A 27,910-nucleotide genomic window follows, 5' to 3' on the forward strand; every position below is an offset into this window, starting at 1 on the left:
ATTCACCTCTTGGCAGATGTTGCTGACAGTCTGCAAATGGTCCATCTTCTCATGCAAAACAAGTTACAAGTTTTGCATAAGTTTTCAGTTACAAGCTTCTTCCCATCTCACTTGCCTCATGGAGGTTATCCACTGTCCTGCAACAGTCCTCTGCTCCATGGACACATCACACCAGCAGTAGCACAAAGACCACATTCAGTTCTGGAAATTCCTGCTATGGCCGCATTCTGTTGTTTTGGTTTAAACCTCTCCTTCTCAAGCAAACTCTGTTCTGACTATCCCTAGGTATTCAATTCTAAATTAAGATCAGGACAGGCTGAAAAGAGTCCCAAAAAGGGCCACAGAGCTGATCAGAGGGGTAGGACAACTGTCATATGAGAAAAGTCGTAGGGAATTTGGCTTGTTCAGACTTGAGAAAAGAAGATTTATGGGAAACCTCATCAAAGAGTGTCAGCAAAGAAGATGGAGGCTCCCTTTTTACAAAACATTATGTGCGAAAAATGAGGGGTAATGGACACAAGTTACTCATGAGATTCTGATTGGATGCAAGAGGAAAATTTTTCATAACAAGAACAGTTTCCATTGGAAGAATCTCCTCAGGGAAGTGGTGAATTTGCCATCATTAGACACTTTTAAGATTCACATTGACATGGTGAAGGGACACGTTTTCTAGACTATGCTTTTGCCAAGAAAGTTTGTTTCAAATGCTGTTTGAGCTTCCTAGCACTATGGTATGCTACAATTCTATGATTATGATAAATATTTTTTTAATGAAACAAAACATCATGTTCAGATAAGGATTGACTATGGCTCTTTGGTAGCTCCCAACAGGCATTCCAGAATAACAGCTGAATCCCCAAAACTAGACCTGTTACTCAGATATTAGGAGCCCTTAGAGTTAAAACGAGAGCAATCTCGACATAATCATCATGAAGTGATGAACACTTAGACTCCTAAACGTTTACAATATGTACAAGTTTCTTCATTTGCATGAAAATCCTCCATGCAGGAAAGCATTTTGTTACTTCCTCTTTAACAATTGCACACTTCCACCACTAAGATAATTTGAGGTTTAGACAGGTATCAACACATAGTCGGTCTCTTTTGCTTGAACCCATTTACCCACATTCAGACTTTTTTTTTTTTAATGGATAAAGACAGCCCTGCATGAGGGAAGGAAATGCTTGCTATGAATAAAATAACATAAAATCATCATTCTCCACTTTGCACTGTGTAAGGAAACTATATCAAATAATCTGTTCTGGCACCCATTCCAGCTGTGCTCTTTCTGCAGCCTAGGAAAAAAACGTACAGTGTGGTAACCTCTATCCCTGCCTTATTTACCCTTACAGAAAGTTAAAAAAACACATAAATTTTTCATTTCTCATCCTGTCATGATGAAAAGATATTTTGCTAGGTTTTTCGGAGACAATGTTATTTGCTGAATAGAAACAGAGTTTTTGAGGGAAAACTCCTATTTCAACAGGTCAGAGCATTGCTGTTTACACTCTACTTAAAGCCCTTCACAAATAGGGACACTATCCTTCCCCGTTTAATGCTTCAGGGAATAGTCATCTTTTATTCAAAATTTGAGTTGTCCTGTCAACAGTCTAATGCTATATATGTGAAAAAGCATTCCACAATTCCTCCTACATTATTGTCTTGTAGCTGTCTTTGCACTGACTCACCTTCATTAGCAGACATTCCACAATACTTCTTATCTCAAAAAAGCCCCTCCATAAGGCTAGTCTTGCTACCTGCCAGCCTTGCCTCTTGCATAAAGCTTTTCCTAAAAACAGCTCTTCCAATCTTTTGCCTTCTTGTTTTGATGCTTCCCTGCTGTACTCATCTTTGCCTCACCAAAGTAGAGTTTCAAGTCCACTCTCTGGTAGTTAGACTCTATGATGAATAGGAGTCACAGATACAGAGATAAGAAACAAAAACTTTATATCAGCTTTCCTTAAAAGTTCAGCTTTCAAATGACTTGCAAGTGTCCCAGGTTTTTGTACTGCTCATTTTAAACCAAGTCATATTTTCAAAACTATTTATAAAAATAATATTTCTGAGCAGATTCTCCCTATGATAGATGACAGTGATTCTGCTTGCTTTGCAAGAGCTGTCTGATGAGTGAAGGCCCTGTCTGAAAAAAACATTATGATGATCCATAGATACAAGAAGAACATGCCCAGAAAGTCTGATTTCCACTGCCAGCAATGCTGTGCTGCTTCAGAAACTGACCTCCACATCACAGTGTCTAGGAGCATGTACCACCTTAGACATAGAAAGGATTAACTAGTCATGCAGCAAGCAGGTTTGCATAAACAAACAATAAAACATTTCAGGAGGGGCTTTACTGTGCTAGAAAATCTGGAAGACATGTTCTTTTTACAGCTTGCAACATGAAGTCACTGCAATTTCACTGCAGTTAAGAGATCTTTCCCTGGGCTGGTGTCAGGGTAAGCCTGTGCCTGACCTAGACTCACCACTGCAAGGGATAAGAGTCTACTGCACTGCCTAAACAAGAGACTGTAGCAGGACTTGTCCCTTTTTTTTTTTTTTTTTTGGATAACAGAATAACTCCAATGCTTCCTAACCACTGTGCAGACACTGACAAGAATGAAAATATAGCTATACCAAATGAAGTAATTTTTAGAAATACAGAATAATAATAATCCAAAATCCATATATGAATGAACCGCACTCAAAAAAAAATCTCAATTTCTAAACAAGAACACAATCTGATTTGCCCTGCAATGGGAGATAGAAGTGTGACATGTCTCCCTCAAATGATAGGAAATCACCTCACAGAAGAAAAAACACACTCACAAAACCTCAAATTAAATAAACTACTTCTCACTAAATGACTATATTTAAATTCATAACCTTGAGACTGGTAATGCTATATACCTAGCAAAAAAAGAATCTGGAGCAATTTAGGCATAGCTCTTTGTGACGTAGCTCTTTGTGGGAATCTTCATAACTGTCTAGAAATTTTTTGATAAAGAGCAGCAGAGAAAGGAATAAAACTACCAGTATGTACACATCCCAAACAACATTATGTAATATGTCTTTGCTAATTAAGCATACAGTCACACTTGAGAGCAAAAATCTGCCTCCATCAAGAAAAATACCTATGTAGACCTGGGAAAACAGCACAAAGTGGTGTCAGGGGAGGTTTAGGCTCGATACCAGGAAAGGTTTGTTCAGCCAGAGAGGGTGGCTGGGCACTGGAACAGGCTCCCCAGGAAGTGGTCACAGCACAAGCCTGACAGAGTTCAAGAAGTGTTAAAATAATGCTCTTGAGCACATGGTGTGACTCCTGGGAATGGTGCTGTGCAGGGCTGAATTTGACTTAATGAAACTTCCAATTCAGTTTAGTCTGCGATTCTGTGATATAGAAACAGGCATGTTCAGAGCCAAGAGGTACAGTGATAGGAGCTTACCAGGAGCATCTTGCTATTAATTCAAATCTTTTACAAAACTTCTAATATACATGAATTCAAGAGGCTCGTTTGAATTTTATTGTATTCACCAATATTTTCTCAGGAGTGCACACAATTCCCCAGGCCCAAGACACACAGAAGGACTTAGGTAAAAGTTCCTTCCAGTCAAACTTTAAGTGTTCTCTAGAGTCCTAAGATTTTCTAAGCTTCTTTGTGCTAACAATGTGTTACCATGGTTTTGTTTTATGTTTGTCCTTCCTTCCTCCCAGAAAAACATTTTTTCTGCTAGTGATACATAATCTACCATTATCTGTTATTTCATAGGCAAAGCCAGAATCCCTGGCATTAAAAAGGAACTAAAAGTATTCCGCTGCTAAGAACCTTTTCTTTCTGTCTACCTCACTCCTTCATGTATCTACACAGACATTGTTTAATGACTACATTTTTAATGTAATGTCTCATTATTTCTGCTCAAAAACTGGATGAACTATAGTCATACTTAAAATTTAACCTTTGCTCTAACTGAATTTCTCTGCTCATTGATTTTATTTTTAATTATCATATTGCTGATGCCCTTGGTATTGTATCTGCTGCAATACAGATGACTGTCAATATATATGGCCCCACAATTCACCCTTCACTTTCTCAGCATGTCCTCTAGGCTCACATTCCTGCACACATGGTTCCAGGTCATATTAGTGAAATACTTATTTGCATATTTCATTGATTTTTCATACCCAAGGAAAATGTGCCATGGTCACTCATTGATTTTCCCTTTGGCTATAGTTATGAGAAAACTGATCTTATTACAATCTCTGAATACCTAGACAACTTCAATGATCCAGCAAAAATTTGTCCATACTCATCTATCTCCAGACTAAAATGGAGCCATAAGTAACAGTCAGAGTGAACCCAGATATCATTATTATAAATGGAAAATAACTTTTAAATTACTATTTTAAAAGAATGTCAAATACATTAATCAAAAGGAAAGTTGAATTACAGAAAGCCTTTACAATACACAAACTCTGGACAATATAGAAATGCTCTAATTAGATTCTGCACAACTTCTTATTTTTACCACTTAGCTTAACCCATCTTCCAGCAAGGACTGCAAAGAAACATGATCAGTAAATTATATACATTTTTGTGACAAAAATGCATTTTCTAGTTGTTTCAACTGACAAGCATGGTCTCAAGCTTCCCCTGGTCTAGAAAATTGACAGCCTAGACATGGAGACGGGGTTAGGACTTACTAGTGACATTTATCTCCCTACAGACAGAGAATCCAACAGATGAATGTAAACAAAGCAGAACTTCAATAGGAATCTTATAAGGAAGAAGACAGCAGGAAATTGGACAACACAAAACAATATTTCAATTGAAGCCGACAAGTAAACATTTCTAAATTCTTTGTCCACAGCCGTAAATTCAGTACACTTCTCAGAGGTGTTAAGACAAACAGCATTGTTCAGACTGGGAGAATGCCAATATTTTCAAAAGGTCTGTGCTCTTGCCACTGAAGAATACACCATTTCTTGCAAATTTACAGTCTGGGGACATTATCTCACCCATGAAGCTGGATGTGGGCATTCTCTGTCTGCTACACCTGGTTCTTCCAGGGAAGTAAAATTTCAAGAACCGCTTGTATATTAGTTTGATCCCACTTATCAGTTGGATGCTGCCCAATCTCCCCACAGACTCCCCAAAACAATCAGTGGCACAAGGGACTTTACTGTAACCTCCTACAGAGTGCTGGAACCTCTTCCAATTTCTTTCCTTCTGCCTAGGCCAGAACTCCTTAACACAGTCAGAGTAAGCTCTGTTCCAGAGAACAACAGGATCTCATTACCAAATAGGAATTGAACTATGGTTCTTTTCCAGGAAATTTCAAGGAATGAGACCACGCATAACAGCAAAGAGACTAAAGAGAAACACTTCTATTAGAATTTAATGGGTAAATAAGGATGACATAGACGACAAACACTAGAAAAGTCACTAGGCATTGCTAGCTTTATGACCATAACAACCCTCTTGTTGTTTATGATGGACAGCCTCCCTTGTGACTGAAGCTTCTTCATGAGGCACCTTAGGATTCCAACATCTACCCAGCCAAAGATACAATTAAACCCATCTATCAGAGAAGAACAACAAAATTTCAAATATTCAGGTCTTTTGGTATTGACAAGCTTTTTTATCTGAAAGATACAACAGCTTCTCATATTTGCCACAGACCTACTGCTATTTTTACACATTCCCATAAGACCAAAAAAAACCCCATAATGATATCTCATGACTTTGTTCACTTCCTCTTTCCACATTCACTAAGATTTGTGACATCTGAACTCTAACCACAACGTGGGCATTTTTATGGTCAACATCCTATCTTTCACACTGCCATTTATTTCACAAAATCATTTCCATTGTCATGGACTTGAGATTTACAGCTGAAGCTGGCAGAACCATTTCTGAACACACTATATCAAGGGAAAAGAAAGGAAAAATAATTCATAAAGAGAAGCTGACTACTACTTTAATTATTGAAAGACTGATACATCACAAAAGCAATGAGGAGATTTCAGAAATTGATAAAGTCACAAGACTCATAATTTAGAAGCACTATCCATTTTAAAATTCACCAAAAGTTGCATTTGACAGTGGGAATTGGAGGTCTTTATAAACACTGACACTTTTATTCTGCATTTCTCAGTCAGGCCAATCATTCCAGCATTTTGTTGCTCACTTCCAGGTGATGTCAGGCCACCAGGCAGTTGCTGTCAATTCTTTAGCTTCTGATGCTCAGGGTGCCACTGTTAATGCCTCACCTGCCTTTTCCTGTGGATGAAGGATATGTTTTGAGTATAATTTTTTTTTTTTTTTTTGCTCCATTACCTAGTTCAGTATCCAATCAGGTTACAAATCAAAGTACACTTCGAAATCGTGACTACATAATCCACAATATCCTATACTCTACTGCCACCAGTCATGAATTTCACATACTTATCACTTAATTTATTCATTGACAACAACAGTCTGTGCTATCAGTTAGCCTGGTTATATGGTGAGAATAACATTCAAAGATTATTTTCTGATGCACACAAGGGATTTACATAACCCTATTGATATCACACACTCAGGTAAACAACGGTTTGAAAGCACACACACAAACACACTGCTTATTTATATGCTTAATATAAAAATAGTTTCTGTATCTCATTGGTATCACAAAATATTTCTCTACATAGCTTTGATGTATTTAATGGGAGGGCTCATTATTACAATAAATTGCAAAATATAGAACTTATAAATATCAAACAAATAAATCAAACTTCAGGTGTGAATGTGTTGTTGCAATACAGCTACAACACAGAAATATGCTCAGTGCTGCACACACAGAGACAGAACCAAGTCTGAATTTGTGCTTACTGAGCTTCAGCATCAACAAACCTGCCATCATTCTGCCATGATTCTGCTTTGCAAAGAGGGGATGAACACATCACTTGCAAGCATGGTGTGGAGTTTAGTAGGGCAGATGAAGCCAGTTGAATGTGAAAGGCAGCACCTAAGTAATTAAAGCTCTACTTTTCACCAGAGGACACATGAGAAGATCGCAACCTGACTGGTGGGGTCAGACTTCTAGGTTGGTCACCAGTCACAGGGCAGGTGACAATAAACCTCAGTTCATACACCTATTTCAATACCTTTGATGAGATGCTGGCAAGAACAGAGTAAGCTTTGGTTCTGCATGGAAAGCTCTGTACTGTCCCTTGAGAAATCAGACACTTACACGGAGCCTGCCATAAACACATCTTTTCCAGGTGGGCTTTACCTGCTTTCTTTGTAAAGACAACCTCTACACTGTGCCTCTGCTGTTAAATAGAGCAAACATGGCAAGAGCAATATTTTTTACAAAACCCTATTCTTTGCAAAGTTAGAAGTATTATTAGATGGAGCAAATACACTCCTATTTGCCAGACAGAGCAGCTCTCCTTTGAATGTTATGTTGAATTAGATATGATAGGGTATATTCTCTCCCCCTCACACATTTGCTTAAGTTCTAAAATGAGGAACACTTTTATAACAGGTAAATGCAAATAAGGTGAAGAAAGGATTGTTGCAGGAAATGAACTTCTGCATGAGTTCATCCTCACTGCTAACCCTACCCTTGCAACATGTGAAAGCTTACCAACAAAATACAGTCATCCTCACCTTGTTTTCTGAAATAATATCGAAGTCAGGTGCAGCAAAATAAAAACTCAATAAAGTTTACTTACATCTTGAATAGAATCAGAAGCTAGTTCAAAGTTAGAGAATTATTACAAAACGGTAATATACAAAGATAAAATAACATGTACTCTTAAGAAAGAAAGCTAAGAATTTCAAGGACTGTGCTGCTCTCAGGGTGTCTATATTTTTAAAATAAATTGACAAAACTTGATGTAGTAAGATTATTTGGACACTGACATCTAAATTCAGCTGCTGAGAAGGACTTTTCATGCTCTGATGGTGAGTGCTGTGAAGGCACAATCTACTTCAAAATGGAAAGAACATGAACAAGGCGATCAAGAAAACTAATTGAAGTTATGCCAAGGCTCCTTATGGAGAGTTCAAAAGGATGGATAGATCCCTGGAAAAAACAAACCCAAAAAATCTAACACAGATTTTTCATATTCTGGCAAGTGCTGCAATAGTTAGTCAGTTAGCATGCCCTTGCTACCCCTTTGGAATGTTTATTACTGTCAACACAGACTTCCATAGGCTAATCAAGGTCAATGAAGGATGTAAAGGGAATTCATCGTAATTAGAGCATCTTCAAAGAGGATGCACTCTGTGGAAGTTTAGCATACACAGAGTGGTTCACAGCCCTTAGTTACCTTCAGTGATGTTCATTACACATAGACAAATGATTTGCTGTTCTGCAAACTGAGCAGTGTACTGCTGCAGTTACTCTGCCAGCAGCAACACTAAGAGCCACTTCAAAGCCAACCTTCTGTTTTGCTGGGCATGAAGCAGTTTTGAAAATATTACTGCATGCTAAACCTCAAGGAAAAGGGCAGGATCTTCTTTGGTGGCACATAGGGATGCCCAATATCTCTCAGGAAGTTTGAAGAGTCTTTGACCTTCCAATAAAACATGGTCTACTTAATTTGAAAATTTCATGGCCCTGCTTCATTTTCCTTTCATAAATATGAAATTATCAACTCTTGCTGTTACAGCTTTTTTGTAAGTCTGTTCACAGGACACAAGTACGGATGCTTTGTAATTCTGATGGTAGTGGATGGCTTGTTGCAGGACAAAACTTTCTGTTCTAAGACAGGGCAAAATTAAGTCCATACCTAAGGTATGAACAGTGCAGGGAAAAAATGGTTGCTAGGAATTTTAAGGGTTTGTATCATCTTACCAGAAAAATAGGTGTTCAGACAAAATCTTTATGCATTCCTTACACCAATCTATGGGCAATTTAGTGTATTGAGCTCTAAAGCAACTACTTACTTTAAGGAGGCAAAAATTTTACTATGCTATGAATTTACTGTAAATAAAGCTGACTGAAAACTCTGGGAGAGCCTGCATTCTGCCAGTTACCTACCAAGCTGGAACCCTGGTTCCTGCAGTGCCATAACCTTGAACACCCTGATGGCCTAGGAATGGCTTTAAACAAAGAATCTTTCTTCTTGTTGACTGGTTCATTGGGCTTCTTCTCACTGCCTGGGGAATGGCTTTAAACAAAATAATCTTTCTTTCTTGTTGTTGACTGGTTCATTGGGTTTCTCCTCACAAATATTTAAACTATGTTAAAAAAACTAGGTTTTTTTAAGCATTTGATCCAATTTGGTACCAAAATAATTCCTTGTTCTAACCTTTCCCACCCCACAAGCTAGGAAGAATATTTTTCTCCCTATGAAAATTGCGTTGGAGAGATATTCCTTTTTCTAGCCAGCACCATCTGGATGTAAAGCTTAAAATGTCAAGAGGGCATGAAGGGAACTGCAGCAGGCCAGCTTCCTACACAGGGAAGGATAATGTTAATTTACATACCCATTAAAATTCAGCATGCTTCAAAAAGATAGAAGAAAATTGAAGGAGATAATATACAAATGCAATAAAAAGTAACAAAAAGCAGAGATAGCTGAAAAGCAGGAGAGAGAAAAAAAACTGCAGACATTGAACAAGCTAAGAAAGGAGACTGCTAACAACTCAGAACCTAATATGAAACTTAAGAGAAAAAAATCACTTCATAGGAAAGACCAGTAAATATACCTAGAACAGCAGATCTCAAGCTTGTTTGAACTGGGATTTCATCTAACAGCAGGACCTATTTGCAGAGCCCAATCCCATGTCAATTACTTAGAAGAAGGAAGATGCTGAATGTGCAAGACTCTCAGTGGATCACCACTGCCCCCAATGCTCTAGAAGATCTTTCCCAGTTTGACTTTATATGTTGAGACAACAAAGCATGGCAAGTGCAGAAAAAGCATTTTTAGAGGAAAGGTGCCCTGAAGCTACTTTAACTGGTCCAAACAATATTTTCTCAGTTCAGAGGAAACCATGTGGCAGTCACATTCATTTTCATTGTTACCACAGAGAGATAAAAGCCCCAGGGTGTCCGACCCCTCACACAAACAGCCTTATATCATGACAGTACCAAATTCACAAAAGCAATTTATGTAGGTTTCGCAACATCTTTCTGTGGTGTTTACATCAAGTTCCTTCACAGGACTCCAGAAACAGGGGAAACAGTTTTGTGGTTGTTCTCCATACCACTGTATATTGCTCTGCATTATAGAATGAAAAGGGATTACTTTATGGGATGTCAGAACCATAATTAAGCTTCTGGGTCTCATTAGCATAATTTTTACCCTTTTAATCTCCTCATGGGAATCAGCCCAGAACATGAAATTTACGCCGTATGAAAATTGTACAATATCCAACAAGAACAAGAAAAGGTAAATTAATTTAATCTCTAAAATTGTATGCAAACTTCACACATCTAGCCAAATGTTCACCAGAACTCTGAAGAAGAATATATAAACTAGTTGGAAGGACTCTAATTATATACACATTCCACCATAAGTGTTCAAAAGCCAAGCACACCAAAGTATAAAAGCCATCCTTTACAGATGTAGAAATCCTAATTGCAGAGGAACAAAGAAAAAAAAACAAACATCAGAATGTGCCAATATCAATATTTCACACACTGAACCATAGAATACAGCAGCAATATTCCACCTGCTCTTCTCACTAATATCAACAACATATTTGTCAAAACTCATCCCCATACAGGCCACCAATGGCTGGCATTGGTGCTTGGCACCAATAGACAGTGGATGGGTACTGATTGTCACTGTTGGTTTATTGCCTTACTGTAAGGCTTTCGTACCTTCTCTCTGTGAGTTCTCATGGGCAGCTTCTCGCAGCACTGACTCCTCTTCTTTCTCTTTCACATGGCTGGCTGACTCCTACCTGTCCCTATCATGAACACCTGACCCTTTCCGTCCCTAGTACAACTGCCTGACCCTTGCTCCTCACAGCAGCGCAGACAACTGACTCCAAGTCTCCTCTCAACCAGCTAATCCACTCTTTTATAACACCCATCCTTACTGGACATAGCTGTGACCTATTAAGGGCAGACCTGTTCCTATACAGCTGCAACTCCTCAGGGGTAAGATTGCCTTCAGCACTATCTCTATTCTCCTACAATCCATCCTGCCACACATATTCCTTCTAAATAAGGAAATTTTTTGCTGCATCTTGAAGATATTAAGATGCAGGATAGCGTAATTGAGAGTGGTTTCCCAGCTTTACGATAGGTATGTTCAATGCTACCTTGCAACCCAAGATACTTCTATTGGACACCTATTGTAAATGCAATACTTTTTTCTATTTTGAAAGTATCATACATAGCAAACCCTCCAGAAACACCTTCTGATGACAAAGTAAAGTTAAAAGAAACTGTGGAACATGTGGTAGGAATATCCTCAGGTAGACATACTGGAAAAGCAGCTGGCACAAGGATAAGGTTGATTGGATCTTTAGCAATCATTTGTTCATCAAGATACACACCTTCAGCTGCATGAACTATGAGATACACATCATCTCCCCCATTAACTGTGGCCCCATAGCATTATCAAAAGCAGCCATAATGACACAGCTGCTCTGATGTTTCTTCTCAGGAAAGGATTATATTTTACAACAAACCTGAAAACATGAGTATGAAGAAATGTGGGATTATGTTTGAGAACAGCTGAAGCTTCAGACCTTCTCTTTGCCATTTTTTTTCTCAAATCTTCCTTCTTGTTTGCCCTGCTACCCTTCTTAGCTTGCCTAACTTCCCTTTGCTAGATGCAAATTCAGTATTTCAGTTTTTTTATTAGCTTCAAATTTATTTTTTATTCTCATAGTCAATATTAATGCTTTTCAACATAAGAAAATTACCATTGATCTGTGTACCACACCACTTGTGAAAATAGCAAGCTCAGAATCCCTAAGGTTTTGTTCTGTGCTGTGACCTTTGCTATGAAAATGGAAAAAAAAAATAAACCCATTCTATGAAATTGCTTCTCCTGGCAAAGATTTGTCACACAGTGGTTTTCATTCAGAAAATGAAACCTTGCGAAATCATGGGATCGATGGGCTCCAAGCAGATAGAAAAGCAGAAATACACAGTCACTGACAGTACAGGCCTGAACCAGCCCAAGGAGGTGCCTGCATTTCTCAGCAAGATGCCTGGTGCCAGCTGGGATCACTGTGCCAGCAAAAGGGACAGTTGCTGCAGAGATTACAGATGTCACCACTTTTCATCTTTACACATTAGAGAATTTTCAAGGTAAAATAGATTCCAAATTCAACCCTCAGGTCAGCAAAACAAATCCTTTAAAGCAAAGATTCTTCCCGAGGATCATCAAAGAAGTTTAATAGCAGCAGATTCATTTGCTCATTAGAGTTTTCAGAGTAAAGTGAATACTCACTTTATTTAACAAAGAGCTTAAGCAGAAAAGGCTACAACTTGAAGCATCAGCATTTAAGGATGAAACCAGAGTGAGAACTTAAAACATGTCAGCTCTCACTTCTGTCTCTAGATACCATATCAGCAAGATTCAGACCAAACCTATACAAGCTACCTCTTAATTTGACACCTTGTATGACTTCAGTCTCATATTCCTAAGAAAGTAATATCCTCATGTCCTCATTCTGTCACTCTTGATTTCACTAGTAGACAGAGTTTTGTCAGCTGGACTCCTGACACACACTCAAAACAGGCAAATGGTTTTAAAAAGGCAAAAATATATGTCTGTCTCTTCTGCTCCCCCCTCTATTATTAAACAAGTGCCCAACAAGCAAACTCCTAGGGATTTTATTTTTCATCTTGCTAGGAGTCATGATCTCTTCAGAATCAATTACAACAGCAGAAAGAAGATGCTCGGTTTCACAGAAACACGCACTTAAAGACTGTGAAGCTGCATTGATTCAATTCTTATCTAGGAAGATGTTGCTGCAATTAAGATCAGCAACACAAACCACTCCGGAGTCCTTCACTCCCAAACAATACAGTCGGGAGTTTTACTGTGTGGGGTGACCTGTGATCCACCAGATATATGACAAAGTCTGTAGTGTTTTAGGGGTAGACACAGCACTGCCCCTCTTAGCACCCTAAGCCAGCTGTAGAGCTGACTTACTGGACTTCCAGAACATAATTCAATAGTCTCAAAAGCATATAGCAATTTATAAAAACAGATAGCCAGCCAAGCCTACAGCACTTTCTATATATATGAATTGAACCTGGTGATGTTAAAAAAAGAAATTAAAAGCAGTTTCCATTTATTTTCTATGTCAACAGGAAGATTTTAGTCAGCCAGTGTAGTATTATAATCTAAAGTTCTTTCACAAACGATGCTTAATAAAACAACACTCAATGATTTTTCAGAAGTGTGTTTTAAAAGGCTTAGTCCTTGAATTAAGGAAAGCAAGTGAATTCCAGGATATTCAACACTTGACCTACAAAACAAATTGATTTATATTTTCAGTTGTTGAAATGCAAGAGAGTGTGCCTAAAAAATTAAAAATATTTTCGTTTTGGTTGAAATATGACATTTTATTTCCTTTAAGATTGTTTTTTTCTGTTATTTTAATTATGTTTACTAGAGCTCCCAATAAAAAAATATAATTTAGAAAACTCTCAGAATCACGGAGTGGTTTGTGTTGAAAGGCCATAGTTCAAGAAGTGTTGGGACAACACTCTCAGGCACATGGTGTAACTCATAGGGATAGCCCTGTGAAAGGGCAGGAGTTGGGCTCAGTGATCCTTGCAAGTCCCTTCCAAGTCAGGATATTCTGTAAACCTCTAGAGATCATCTTGGCCAACCCCCCTTGAATATCTCCAGGGACAGAGACTCCACCAACTCATTTCCTCACTATTCTTGTCATTTTTCCTGGAGATGAGACTGTTTGCAAGTCTCACCAAAATCTACAGGTGGTTTTGCTGACTTGAAAATGCAATGGAGAGATTACATTTTCATGGGGGCACTGGCATTGTGCCAGTGTCAAACTATGACATTTTGGCAACAAAACTCCATACCAATTTGTTTGATTTTGCTGGTCAGCTTGTGCTACCAAGTCATAAATGCCCAGTGACAACCTGCCAAGCAAACTCAGTGCAAGCAACACACACAGAGGCAACATGAGCAGTGTGCTGGTTTATATCATCTATGGACTTAATCTGATGACATATAGCCAGTACAAGGAAGGCAGCAGGATTTTTTTTATTCTCCCTCAGACTTAATTCAAATTCCTTAGTTCAACAAGGAGAAAATAGAACAGTAGTAAGAGGAGTTGCCCAGTATTATTTTTTGGCCAGACATGATGTAAATCTGAATTCAATGCTGTATTCTGGAAGAGAGACAAGGATGAAAAGGAGAATGCATATGACACAGTCTCAAAATTTCTGTGCAGTTCAGGAACAGCTAGAGCATGTTATTCACTGCTTTGCACTTCCTCTGAAAAGATTTCTTTCCCCTTCTCATTAAACAATAAATAGTAAATAAAAAGAATGCAAACCCTAACAATCTTCTGCCCCCAGCAGAAAACAAATAACGCCAGGACTGAGATTTCATACTACAGAGAGGAAGTTTTCTTTCCTTTTCTTGTCATGGTTTGGTAGTTCATGTGGGAATGGTTAGATAAGTGACTTATCTAACAAGGGTGAGAAGCCCTGATACACAAAGGAAATTAAAAAAGTATCTGGAAGCATTAGGACAGATGATGGTAATGCAGTGTAAAATACTGGTGAGACAAGTAAGTAACTGTGAGAAGCAGCAGGAGGTAGAAAATAGGCAACAGAGGAACTCGGCAAAGAGGAGAAAGAATGCAAAGAAAGAAACTGAAAACAAGGAGCATCTTTATGGATAAAGATCCTGAGTGCTAGAAGAGCCTGCTGAACATAAGATAATTCAGTGGGGCAGGATTGTTCTTTGGTGTGTGAAACCTTTGATCTAAGATCAGAGCCAGTGTCCTTTGGGACACAAAAGCAGCTAAGTCACTAACAAGAGAAACATCCACACCTTTCAAAATGCTACACAGTCCCTTCTGAATTTTTGCCAAAATATCACAAGCTGGGGAGGGTGTGTCTCAGAGGCCTCTGAGAAAACAAGGTGACTCAGCTGTGAGCTGATGACTCCATACAGGGAATTGTCTTCTATCAGTCACTATCAAACATCCTTCTGGATACTGGGGCAGCTGTCATTCACAATGAAGTACAAATGATATTTGTCTTCTCTAAGTCCACATGTGTTTTACAGTACTAGTCCTTTAATATTGTTTCCTTGGCAAATTTTCACTTTTGATCCAAGTTCTCACTGCTCTTTCAACCACCTGCTTTTGAACCAGTTGATACAAATATTACTAGTGCTAGGGTTTCCACAAGTTCTTCTAGAATTCACTGTGGCTCACAGTCATTTCTCAATCCTCAAAGAGTTGCTTCTGTCCAATTAAGATGGTGTGTGTGGACAAAGATGAAATCTATTTGTCGCATCTCTTTCTCTGGAATATTCATTGCTTCCAGAACTTAACCCATACACCCCATTTATAAGATGAAACACTTTCTCCCATTTTTAAAAATAAATATAATGAAAATAGATTGCTGGGATTTATATAGAGATATTTGGTAGGATTTTCAGGTCTGTCAAAGATAAATTGAATATGTGGTTTTTCTACACAGAGAGAATACATCTGAATAAGTAGTGTATTAGGATGATTTCATTTCCTATGTCTGATTCATTCTCAGATATGTATACATTTGCAGTGATGTCAGTCAGATTGTAGAACACATAAACAAACAGAAACAAATGTGTTCTTAGTCAGTTTCTTTAATATTCAGGATAGAAAACTGACTAATAACACTGATACAGTAAAACAAACAAGAACCCCACCTCTTCAGGTATAGGAAAGGGAATGATTTATTTTCTTTGTTTCAGTTTTCTTTATGTCTGGTTTTAGTTTTAGCTTGTAAAGTTTTAACACAGGAAACACATAAAACCAGCTATAAAGCCTTTATCAACTGAATCTCACCCAGCGCTGCAAAGCCCTTTCCAATAGATCTTAATTCTGCCAGCACTAGAAGCACCAGGTTCAGAAGAGCAGTTGGATTACCAGTAGTTTTGGACATACATTTGTCCACCAGGCCACTTGTCTGCACATATGGACACTGTCATAACACTCACAAACCCATTCAGACTCACAACCCAGAAGAAAAGGGAGCAAAAGCAACTGAATTGCACTGGAGCTGAAAATGGTGGGAGATGTTTTGCTTCTTAAAAAACATCTCAAATCTTTGAAAAGTATGCATGGTTTTCCATATACATTTAATGATATAAGCTTGCAACATTCAACTTATACTGGAATCTTGTGTACTTCATCTAAAATATAGCTCATGCAATTAATGTATTAACTCTTTTTTTTTTTCAGTGAAAGAAATCTCTCTTAAGCCTTTTTAAATTTTTCAATTGCAAGAGATATATATATGCCTTAGTTCTGTAAGAAAGACAAGTGTGGAAGTGAGAGTGGTTGTAAAAACAATCACTTACTATTCAGGAGCAAAAGGCAATTTTTTTTGCGGGATGACATAGCAATACTTTTTATATTTATCAATGATTGCTTCAAAGAGCAAAGAAATCCTCTGTTCCCCATATCCACCTGGTTAGATCCATAGCCTGAATAACTAGATTAAATTGCAAATTTAGATTTGACAACAACGTTTTGGATGAGTAAAGATAGCAAAGCACTAGACAGATCTTTAGACTGTGAGACTACCTTTAGATTTCCTGGACTGAAATGCATCTGTTTTCACAGAATATCCTGAGTTGGAAAGGACCCAAAAAGGTTGATGAGTCCAATTCCTGGCCCTTCAAGGGACTGACCCCAAGAGTCACACAATGTGCCTGAGAGCAGTGTCCAAACACTTCTTGAACACAGCTTGATGCTGTGACCACTCCCCTCTGGAGCCTGTTCCAGTGCCCAGCCACCCTCTGGTTGAAGAACACTTTACTAATATCCAACCTAAACCTCCCCTGACACAACTTCAGGCCATTCCCTCAGGTTCTGTCACTGACCACAAAGAATATAGCAAAGGAGAGTAGGCAACAACAACAGCATGAAAGCTGGTGCTCTGGCCAGGCTTCATCTGCACTGGTGAAATATCTACAGTCCACAACAATTGAGCAAAATGTGTTGGCAGGAAATTTGAGAGGTAGCTGGAAAAACTTGAATACATACTAGCCCAAAACTTAATTTTCAGAAGCCAAGTGAGCTTTGAGCAAGTAACTCACCAGCCATGACTCATCTGTCTCACCCTTCAGTCCACTGAGAAGACTGAGGCAAACAGAACTGAATAGGACATTAGATCTCCAACTCTAGATCTGCTCATCCAGCATTAAGACAAAGCCCAAACATCTGCCTGCACCTTCCATATAAGAATCATGAATGCTTACAACTGCAAAAACGGTCAAAAGCTAGAGCTCCAAAATTTATTTGATTTTCAATTGCACAAAAAGCTTATCCAGGTATTCACTGATTGACTTTCTATTCCTTCTGCAATTGGAAAGATTAAGTGTATTCCATCTGCCTGCTGCAACACTGGCTCATAAAACCAGTGGCAATCAAATACAGACCACTACCTGTGATAGAACCACAAGTGGGATAAACGTCAGTCCTTACTGCACATGCCAAAGATGCAACAGATTTGTTACAGGTACCTTATACTGAGCATGCAACAACAGAGAAATCATTCAGATGTCAAATGGAAGTTTTTTTCATATTCTGTAATTTTTCATATTGTAAAAGGTTTTGTTATGTCTCAAAAAAGTAGGACTATCCTGGATTAAAGCAACAGAGAAAAACAGCAGCATCTTGCAGAGGCTGTTTGCCAAGAAATGGCCTAAATACCCCCAAAAATGAAAACAAACAAACAAAACACACATTGCAACAACAAACTCCGCCCCACTCCAAAATACCCAACAAAAACCCCAAGAGACAAATGTTCTCTACCTGCAAGACTTCTAGCAAATATTTGATGTTCAGCTTTCTCTTCTCACATATGTGAAAAAAATGAGGAATTATCTAACTATATCAAAAGAATGACTGTGAGATTTAGCCATAGACTGAAAAACACACTAGATGTTTTGTAGACCATATTCAGAAAACTAGAATTATAATACTAATAAAACAACAAAGCATTTAGCATCACAACAATTTTGCTTCAGATTAAAAAAATAAAAATCACACTGCAGAATATTCTCTTTCAAAACAACTCCCATCACAAGTTCACTTGCAAATTTCAAAGCAAGATCTCAACCTTTCCCACACTCAATACAGGTTCAGAGAAAGCCATACAAAAGAGAGAGAATCAGTAATTTCTTTTCTCCTATGGGAGCTCAAGTTACAGGATTTTGAAATATAGCTGGAGGAGACACTAGATGATTTCTGGTGCAAGTTTCCCAGAATAGTACTTTAAACGAGACCTTGGGCAACACCTTTTCTTTCAAGGGAAACAACAGAATTACTCAGATGCCTGCACATGTGCTCCACCACTGTAAGGAAAACTGTACTTTTGCTCAGAAACGTCTTTTGGTTTTTATACTTAGAAAAATAGTAAAAGAGCAGTACCAATGGGAGAACACAAGAAAGTGTTGCCATCTTCAGTAAAATTTCCCTGCAGCAGCCAGGGCATACCTGCTTTGGGCACAGAAGTTTAGAAGCTCAGCCAGCACAATAGGGTGGACTTGTAGTCTGAGAAACCCATCCACCCACTTTTAGCCATCACAAACCTGCAGCCAAAATAACTGCCAACACGAGAGTGGACCAGATAGAGGTTTTGAGCCAGAAACTCACATGATGTGATGGTTTGCCAATGAGAAAACTTGGAGAAAACTCTGCCATTACACCTTCACTCCCAGCAGAAGCAGGAGAACAATACTATCATAATAAAGGAGTCACCGGTAGGAACCTGGGGATGAATTTCAATGAGCCAGCACTGATTGGGATTGTTCCTTCACATACAATTGTAAAATTTTAGTATAAACTATCATGAGAAAATTAGGAGAACTTGAAGGTCTGTTAAGAAATTTCAGTTTTGCTTAGGGTGTTGTTTTGTCCATACAGAGCAATCATCATTATCTCTATTTACTGATCTTGAGGAAATGCCGTGCCTGAAGAGCAGCTGTCTCTCAATCTGCAGTTTTCATGCTCTTTCTGTGAAGGAGCCTATTGTTCAAACAAATTTACATTTGAAAACACACAACATATGGCAAGAATGACACTTAACAGAACTCTTGCTTTCCTTGTGACCATGCAAGCCTGGCTGGCTGTCATCATTCCTGCCTTCAGCCCAGTAAATCACAAAACTACAGGCCAGTTTTGAGACAACATGAAAGGAAATTGAACCTGTGGCAGTCAGGAAAGAAGAGACCTAGGGGAGTAAGACTATAAGCCTGTCCCTTGCTGACAGAGCTAGAGTCTTTCAGAGCAGCAGAGTGGGAGAAAAAGAGATGGAAACAGCAAATGGCTGTGTGCCCCAGGAGCCTGACTCAGGACTGGCTATTCACTGTCTGACCCTAGGAGGGAGGGGACCTGCAGTCATTACAGGAGGGAACCAAAAGAGACCTGCAGGAATACCTAAGTACCATCAGGTGAGACCCCAGCCCAGTCAGGACTGTGAACCTCATATCTGGACCCCCTATGCTGACATCTGGAGTCATTTCCTGGGCTGATTCTCCCTCCCACAGGACACAGAACTCATGTCCATCACGTCTCTCACTGACATCAGTTACAGAATAACTGGTTCCAAGAAAATAGAATGAGCCTGCCTGTGATATAAATGACACTCCTACTATAGCTGAACCTGTCAACAGCAGGTCATAGCTCTCCAGACTGATCTAGACTGAACAGCTTTTTCAACCTCTGAACAGCTATCTAAACTGAATTTCCATGTTGCTTTTTTTCCTCCAAGATAAAACAGGAAAATATGATTCTTGCAAAAGTAAATTAGAGCAGCCACTGGGGAAGCAAAACTTGTATACTGAGTGATTGCTTTGGCTCTGAGCAAATTTAATCTTTTCCCATCTCATCCTTTCCTCTTCTTTTTTTTTTTTTTTTTTTTTCTGGCATTAGGCAAAAGCTTCATATCTGACCACAATATTTCAATGGGCTTTGATCTAAGTTATGTTTTGACAAAATAGGATTAAAATACCTGTTATGTAAAGGAGCATGGTGCATGCATATTCATGCCTGCAAACTATCTAGAGAATTCATTTGATTAAATACCCACCAATTTTGACATAAGAAAGAGTACTACCATTTAATCTCTATCAAGAAAGGATAAATCAATACAAAATTCTGTAAGAGAATCTAAATAACCAAGATTTACTCTCTTCCAGTAATGTAATACTTTGTTTACCATCTTCAAATGACAGATGCCAGATTAGATTTTTCTTTGAGACTAAGAAATCTAGTTTAATGTTATGTTTAAATGGTCATTAATTCCAGCTTTTTCCATTCATGTGAGAAAAGTTATCATAGTGAAAGGGACCCCCAAGAAACTGAGACAGAAACCATAGGTATACAGACACATTTTTAAAGATAACTAGTGCTGATTTTTCTAAAGGTCTTTCTTTGCTCTGTTTCCCTTCCTACACAAGTCATTGATTTTTATCTGGTTTTACATTACCACATCCTAAAATGAATGTTGTGAAATGCTGTGAAACCCCTGAATGCCTGGTTCTTCCTAAGGCTATCCAGATTTTCAAGAAACACAGAGAGGATACTCAGAGAAGGATGTATTACCAGCAATATGTGTTACTTAAAAACTGCTGGCAAGTTGGTGATATCTTCTTACTCACTATCACTTAACAGGAAAAGTCTGAAGATATACACTATACCTTCATGTTTGATTTTTAAGTATTCAGCCATGAGCCTCTACTCCATTGCAGCTAATACATCCTGCAACTCCTAAATAAAAACACTGTGAACTTCCATCTCCTTCTGGAAACACACTCTCCAGAGCTTACTGCTTCTCATGCTGCGAGAATGGTAAACTCTTCCAAGGGTCAGCATCCAAAGTTTCTAGTTTGGCAGACCACACTGCTCTGTTCCCATCACAAACCTCACAATATACACACTGTTAGTCTGTACATGTGCAGAAGGACAGACTTCCTCCTGAAGGGCCTTTTATGAGCTGAAAATTACACTTTTGGTAAAACTGTACCTTTGAAAACACTGGTAGCCAGGAATAAACCATGAGGAGTAAACCAGTAGTAAACCAGGAATAAACAAATAGTCCTGACAGAGGATGAGTAACCCTAGAGCAATGGGCTGACCCTAATTACTGCAAGACCATTCTTTGCAAAATGACATCCATGTTATTTTACAGGGGTGTAACTGTTGGCTAGTTCTTTCTTCTTGCACATCACTACCATTATAATAATTTTAAAATATGGTTGCTTCTATATTTTAAGACTGAGGAAACTAGTTCTGCTAAGAGACTTGGCCATGACTCTACTGCTTGGAAGGAAAACGCTATGTGCCTCAGAGACAGAAAGACAATCTGAGTCCATAGTTAAAATTTTCTAACCCTGCATTGTGACAGGTAATAGATACACATATGGATACCTATGCTCAGCTCATTTCCTTTAGACTTTCACCAAATGCAAGAAACCCGACTGCAGGATTTGCAGTAATGGTGATTGTATTTGTCCCTAGTGGGAAAAGGGGGAAAGGTGTGGGAAAATTAACACTCATTTTTCAAAGCTCTTTCTAGGGTCTTTCAAACCCAATACACTATTCAACAAGTACAAGAAAATCTTCTCTTCATTCCAGGAAGTGCAGATAGGGGAATCTTGGGGGATTACTGCAGATAGTGGAATCTGTCAGGCAAAAAAGCAAGAACATTTTATTAAAAAATGGTGTTTGAGTAACAAACATAGAAGAAGTTTATGAGGTATTTTGTCATGAAAAAAAATCAAGATTATATTTTCATTCCATACATTCCCCACCTGCTGTAAATACAGGATAACTAATGGGATTTGGGAGGCAATTTTATTCTATTGTAGCAGAATAAGATGTTTTAAGCCCAGTACCCACTCCTTTATCTGCCTCAATGCACATCCTGCAATCTGATTCTATCTGTGCTCTTTCAATTGAATCATAAGTAGTATTTCCACATCCTCAACAATGCTTTTGTTTCTCAAGCAGACAGTTCCAAGTATTTGATAAAAAAAGAGAAATCAATCCCTTGCTACTTTTTCAATTATGCACACCAATGTCTATAAAATGAGTTCTGGAAACTACCACACCGACACCCAGACTATCCTGGGTCCTTGACTCATTGACCGTATTGCTGCAATGCTGACAGCCACCCTCACATCTGCCTGCAGGGCAAACAAGCACACTGTAATTGGCATTCCCAGGGGAAAGGTCTGTCCCCACCCCTCACACCACCCATGCAGGGTAATGAAGCAGAGGATTTGCAGGAAAAGACTCTAGGGGCAACCCATTTGCAGTGAAGGGTTTCACCTTTTTGTGAAGCATCTTTGTCACTGTTTCCAAGTTCTTCAGAAACAGCCAGGAGCCACGCAATGCTTGTCAGTTATGCACCAACAGTCCCAAGGATTTTTCCCATCCACTATTTTGGGAGAAACGTGACTTCCTCATGCTGTAAGGAGTAAGGAGGAAACATAAGGATCTAAAATGTTATGTACCAAACAGACATATCACCTTACTGAAGGGCAGACACATTCAAACAAGCAAAGAGAGTTGCAAACATTGGTTTACCATAATTTTTCCTTCATTTGGCTAGAATACAGTCATTCTGCTAATTGATACTCCTACCACAGTGTCAAACAAAGAAATCGGATCAAACACAGTTTGCCAGTATTTTGTCACATTCTGGGTTTCCTGGCAATAGTTACTGTCTGTATATCCTGGGGCACCAACAGATGTAAGGGTTGATAAAAAGCTGCTTCCCCAGCTTCACATCCAAGAAAAATGCAGGCTTTATTTTGAAATGTATGCACATACAGCATATTAAAAAAAGACCACAATTAACCCTCTGCCCCTGGCCCACACTGGGTTTCAAATTCTGAACAGGTTTTTAAGCCTCTCCAGCCCACTCCCCATCTTTCACAGGCTACATGATCCTAGAAGAGGGGCTGAAAGTGTCTTTTTTTTTTTCTGGAAAGGAGGCCAGAAGAATCCATCCAATCATTAGCTCTTCATGAAAGTAACATAGGAAGAAATTTAGCTCAGGTGGACCCAGACGGCTTGTGCCTAATCAATCAGTACTCAAAGTTGTTTCTTTGAGCACTACTCCAAACTAAGCCACTCTTGGCACACACAGACACTTCAAACACTGAAGAATATCTGAATGGGCTACAACAAATATCACCAGACAAGGTTTCTTTAAAAACTATTTGTTGAAACTGAGGAGGTTTATAAAATCCTACCAAATAGCAACAGTGGCCCACAAAACTTGGACAAGTTTGCCAGTCACCACACAAAGTTAGGACTAATCCCAGACCCAAACTCCTCTTTAGTTTCATGCTTGACTTCCTCAAGAACACCTGGAGATGGTGAGCATTCAAGAAAAGCATCCCACGGTCTTTGTTTCCCCTAACAAGGTCAGGTACTGATATATCTTGTGGAAGAAGGATTCAGCCTACTTGCACCAGCTTAATTACTTTCTCCAGAAAGACTGACTTATTCTGCCTCTGGAGCCAATATATATTTTTTTACTCTCAATATTTCTGTTTAAAATAGCATTCTTTTACATATATGCACTAAATGGTAGATATGTAAGTTTTTAATTAACACAGCACAGAGAAAAAAACTCAGTTGGAAAGTAAAACAACTAAAGGCTAACTTGATGCCTCAATTTCGTCAACAGCTATTCTGTTTAAAAACCAGCTTTGATTCTATCACAACTCTCTTCTCACACAGATCTCAATCCAAGTAATTTACATTTCTTTTACCAGAGAATATCAAGGGTTTCAACTTTGCTTCATACATTCTCAGTTGTGACAGTAGGGAAGTCAGGGTTCATCACTGCAGAGAAAATCTAGAAGGCCCCATTAAAAAATCAGAATTTGAATAGTTCATGATTCTTTATACATGCTGACCCTAAGTTTTATTACAGAGCCATTACTGTTGACCTGTTGAAGCCCAAAAGACTCCAGTTTTATCAGGTGGTGTTCTTAACCCACTTGGGCCCATGAAACTGAAGAGGGTGAGAGACAGGTGTGAAGTATTAACTTGATGTCCAGGACTTACACAAAACTACTTAATTACAGAAATACTTTTCAATCCTCTGTTCTCAGATTTCCTCTGCTTCCCAGCTCCCAGGGATTCATCTCTTATTGTATGCTGTGAACATAACTGCAGTGAGCCATTTCATTATGACAAGCTCATTTTGTAACCAGTCACAACAGTAACAGCTGTTCATTCCAGAGCCAGCACAGACGTGCTGCACCCAAGTGGCACACTGAGCACTGACACTTTAGCTATCCAAATCAAAGGCAATAATAACAGAAGTATGTGTTGGGGAGATGCCAAAAAGGGTCTCGCCTGATTCTGAGTGGTCCAGGATTACAACAAGCCTTATTGTCCATGACTGTAACAATAAATGAGATTTTTTAGGACATAATTTCAAAGGAAGTTACAGTGTAAAATGATACAAAGTCTATCCAAGCTAGATCAGAAGAGTTAATGAAATACCATAGAAAACAGAGGGACTGAAAAAGAATTTGGGGTGTGCCTTCCATATCCTCCATACTAGCCACTACTATATATCTTAGCTACCCAACAAGTCCATTAAGGAAGCTGAAAGGACTTCTTGATGACTATGTTATGATACAGGCACTCAGGAAGGATGAAACCACAGCCAAGAAGCTCAGTGCACTCTTTCAATCAGTTGCTGCTACTGAAGGTATTGGAGAGATCCCACACTTTATGCAGTAATCTCAGCAGACAGCTCAGAGATGCTGTACCAGTTTAAAGCAAGGACACAGGCAGTATTAGACCAAACAGACAAACTGGAGGTCATTGCATCACCAGAAGTGGATGACAGTCACTTGACAGCTCTGGGGGAACTCAACTGTAGAACAGTGGAACTTCTGGCTAAAGTGTGTAGATGATAAACACAAAAAGCTGCTTTTCTACAGGACTGTCAAATGAGTCCAAAAGTGCTCTAAAGAGCATAGTGGGGACAATTGAAGAGCAATTTCCAGAAAGATCATGACTGGATAATAAAGGCTCATTAATAAATTATTCCATGAGCCTTTGAGCCTGACAATCACTTTTCAGGAGGAAGAGCAAGCAGTGGAGTCTTTGGGGCATCAGAGTTGAGACCTTTTCTATTCCATATCTTCACCAGTGACCTGGAGAGGCAAATGAACAGCTAAACCTCATATTGAGAGTGCTACTAGATACTTGCAAGCAGTTGAATGCTATGTTGAAGGAAAGGAACTTCAAAAGGAGTTCAGGAAGTCAACTGAGCAGACAAAAAACCTGACAGGAGAGAAAACTGCAGTGAAAACAAGACATAAGAAGATATTCTTCCATAGTGCAACATTCCTATATGCTCACTTCTTGTGTACTGCATGCAGTTCTCATCTCAAGGATGCAGCTGAGTGGGAAACAGAATGACAGGAGCATCGGAAGAAACCTCTGTGTCATCAAGTACAGCTCCACTGCTCAAGTAGGCTCAGCTAGAGAAGGTTGTCCAAGATCATGTCTGGCTGGGTTTTAAATGTCTCCACAGATGGAGACACTGCAAAATCTCTGGGCAACCTGTTCCAATTTTCACCATCCTCAGGGCAAGAAAATTGTTTTCTTGCATCAGATGGAATATCATCTGTATTAATTTATACCTGTTGCCTCTCGGCGATTAAACTATCAATGAGGGCTTTACAGAGTCACTACAGGCTGAGAGGGTAGAAGGTGAATGGGGAGTAGCTTCCCTGAGGTTTAATGTCATGAACATGATGAATGACCTTAATGAAAAACTGCTGTTACCATCTCTAGCTAGCGAAAAGACCAAAACATCATCTACGGATATGCTTCTATAGCACTAGTGTCAATTCACATGTCACCTATGAACCATGGAACAATGATGACTCAAGATGACAGCAAATTTTGTTGTTCCCCGCTTGTCAAAGAAAAGATATTACTCCAACTGCCCACTTTCTCCACTAGTTCCATACTGAAAAAAATAAGTAAAATATTTTGTGTCTTTGACAGTAACCCACTGGAGTAACTTCTGGCATGCCAGGGGCAGAATTTCACCACAACTTATCCTATCCACACACAAAAAGTTTCTCCCATAGAAGCAGTGACAGGCTACCTAAACTAGTTTCTGGTCTGAACTATCATTCTCTTTAAAAAACAATGAAGAGCTAAGTTAACAGAAACTCATTAAAAAAAAAAAAACAGGAAAGAAAGTTTTTGGCCAACTGGGGAAAGAAAAATCATAGTTACATTATATAGCTATGAATTTTATTTAATTAAAAACTTGTTAGCACTAGCATTGTGAATCTAGTAAATTTTCTGCTCCTTCATTTTCAGTGCTGAAAAAAGATACTGAACTATGTTTGTTAAATTCTCTGGATTAACATTAACTTTTCTACTTACTTAACCAGTTGCATAACTAAAGGTGTAAATACCTCTAGAACTGGGACACTTCCGTAATTCCTGTAAATCTTACTACTTCTTATTTAGGCCAGCCTGATATTGATATTTGTAGCACTTCAGTATTAAAGCTATACAAGTCTACAAAGTAATAAACCCCAGCTGGGTCACTCCCAAAGTCAGTGCTATCAGCCTTTGCATGCTGTAACAAAATTCTGGATGTGCTGCCTCCTTACATTCAGCCACACCAGTATTGTACCATTTTGGCAGCAAGGGGCTAACAGATGGTAATTCATAAAGCTTTTCCATGGAGGTCATTAATAACATCAAGTTCATTTGATACTTCAGTCATATATCTCCCTTCGGAACGGCTGCAGCAGTCTATGCTTTTCCCACATGCAAGAAAAATTGAGGGACTACAAGCCAGTTCTGTGCTCTTCTAACCCTCAGTTCTTTTGAAACTGAGAAGCTTCCTGGTAAGTGAATTCTTGGATTTGCCTCCACATATTATCACATAATAAAAGATCCTAAGAACTGTCATCAGAGCATGAACAAAATGGCAGAATACTTGGGCTGGACCCATATAGTCTTTCTAATGGCACAGTGTTTTCTAGTAAAATATAAGAGTGTTAGAGATTAAAATGAAACATATACGAGCTTCTACAACTCAAATTTTGTAGAAGTTTGTACTTAATCATCAGCTTCAGCCTCTGTTTTCTGCTCCTGGAATTTCACACAAAAAGTTGGTTGTAGCTAACTCTAGCTACAAATCAGCACTAGTTTGCATTTCATATCAGGAAAACAAGCAGAAATCTAGGCATATATATATATATATATATATATATATATATACATATACACATTTCCTTTAAGTATTCATGAACTTTTCTCCTAAGTACTTCACATATGACAGCCAGAGTAAATCACCCAGTTTTAAAGCACTGAATTGCACAGGTCTATTCCTCTTAGACAATTAACCAAAAATAAAACTGTTCAGATTTTATTGATAGTTCTGAACAAGCAAGTACTTGTGATCTGCACAAGACCACACAAAGTCAGTTGCAGAACTGGAAATATAACCCGTCTTTCAGATTCCTACTCCAATATTATAACTGAAGATTTTTTCTTTCTGAAAAGCCTTTCCTCTTTCAGAGAACTTTTTTTTTTTTTTTTTTTTTTTTTGACAAGGTATTTGCCTTAGGAATGAAGAAACTTTCCTGACAAAGCTCCTTTGCAAAAACCTCTTAACTGCTGACAGTAAGCTTAAATGAACTTGCATTTTTCAAACCAATCTGCTTTCAGCA

The 27,910-nt window shown here is 38.7% G+C and overlaps 1 long non-coding RNA gene across 2 annotated transcripts in view; it reads right to left on the reverse strand.

Moving 5' to 3' along the window:
* The window catches only part of LOC146768334 (uncharacterized), a 72,473-nt gene that overhangs the window by 22,061 nt on the left and 22,502 nt on the right, over positions 1–27,910 (reverse strand). The window contains exons 2-3 of one of the 2 annotated variants that reach the window (XR_014953386.1): positions 22,500–22,638; positions 1–6,278 (exon numbers count right to left, since the gene is read on the reverse strand). The exon at positions 1–6,278 is cut by the window's left edge and continues 22,061 nt beyond it. This is a non-coding gene — a long non-coding RNA (uncharacterized LOC146768334). Of the gene's footprint in view, positions 6,279–13,974; positions 21,851–22,499; positions 22,639–27,910 lie in introns of those variants that run through there. The other variant, XR_014953387.1, reaches the window with a different exon arrangement.

The sequence above is a fragment of the Lonchura striata genome, chromosome 2 (assembly GCF_050655825.1).
Source record: "Lonchura striata isolate lonStrDom1 chromosome 2, ASM5065582v1, whole genome shotgun sequence".
Taxonomy (NCBI): Eukaryota; Metazoa; Chordata; class Aves; order Passeriformes; family Estrildidae; genus Lonchura; species Lonchura striata.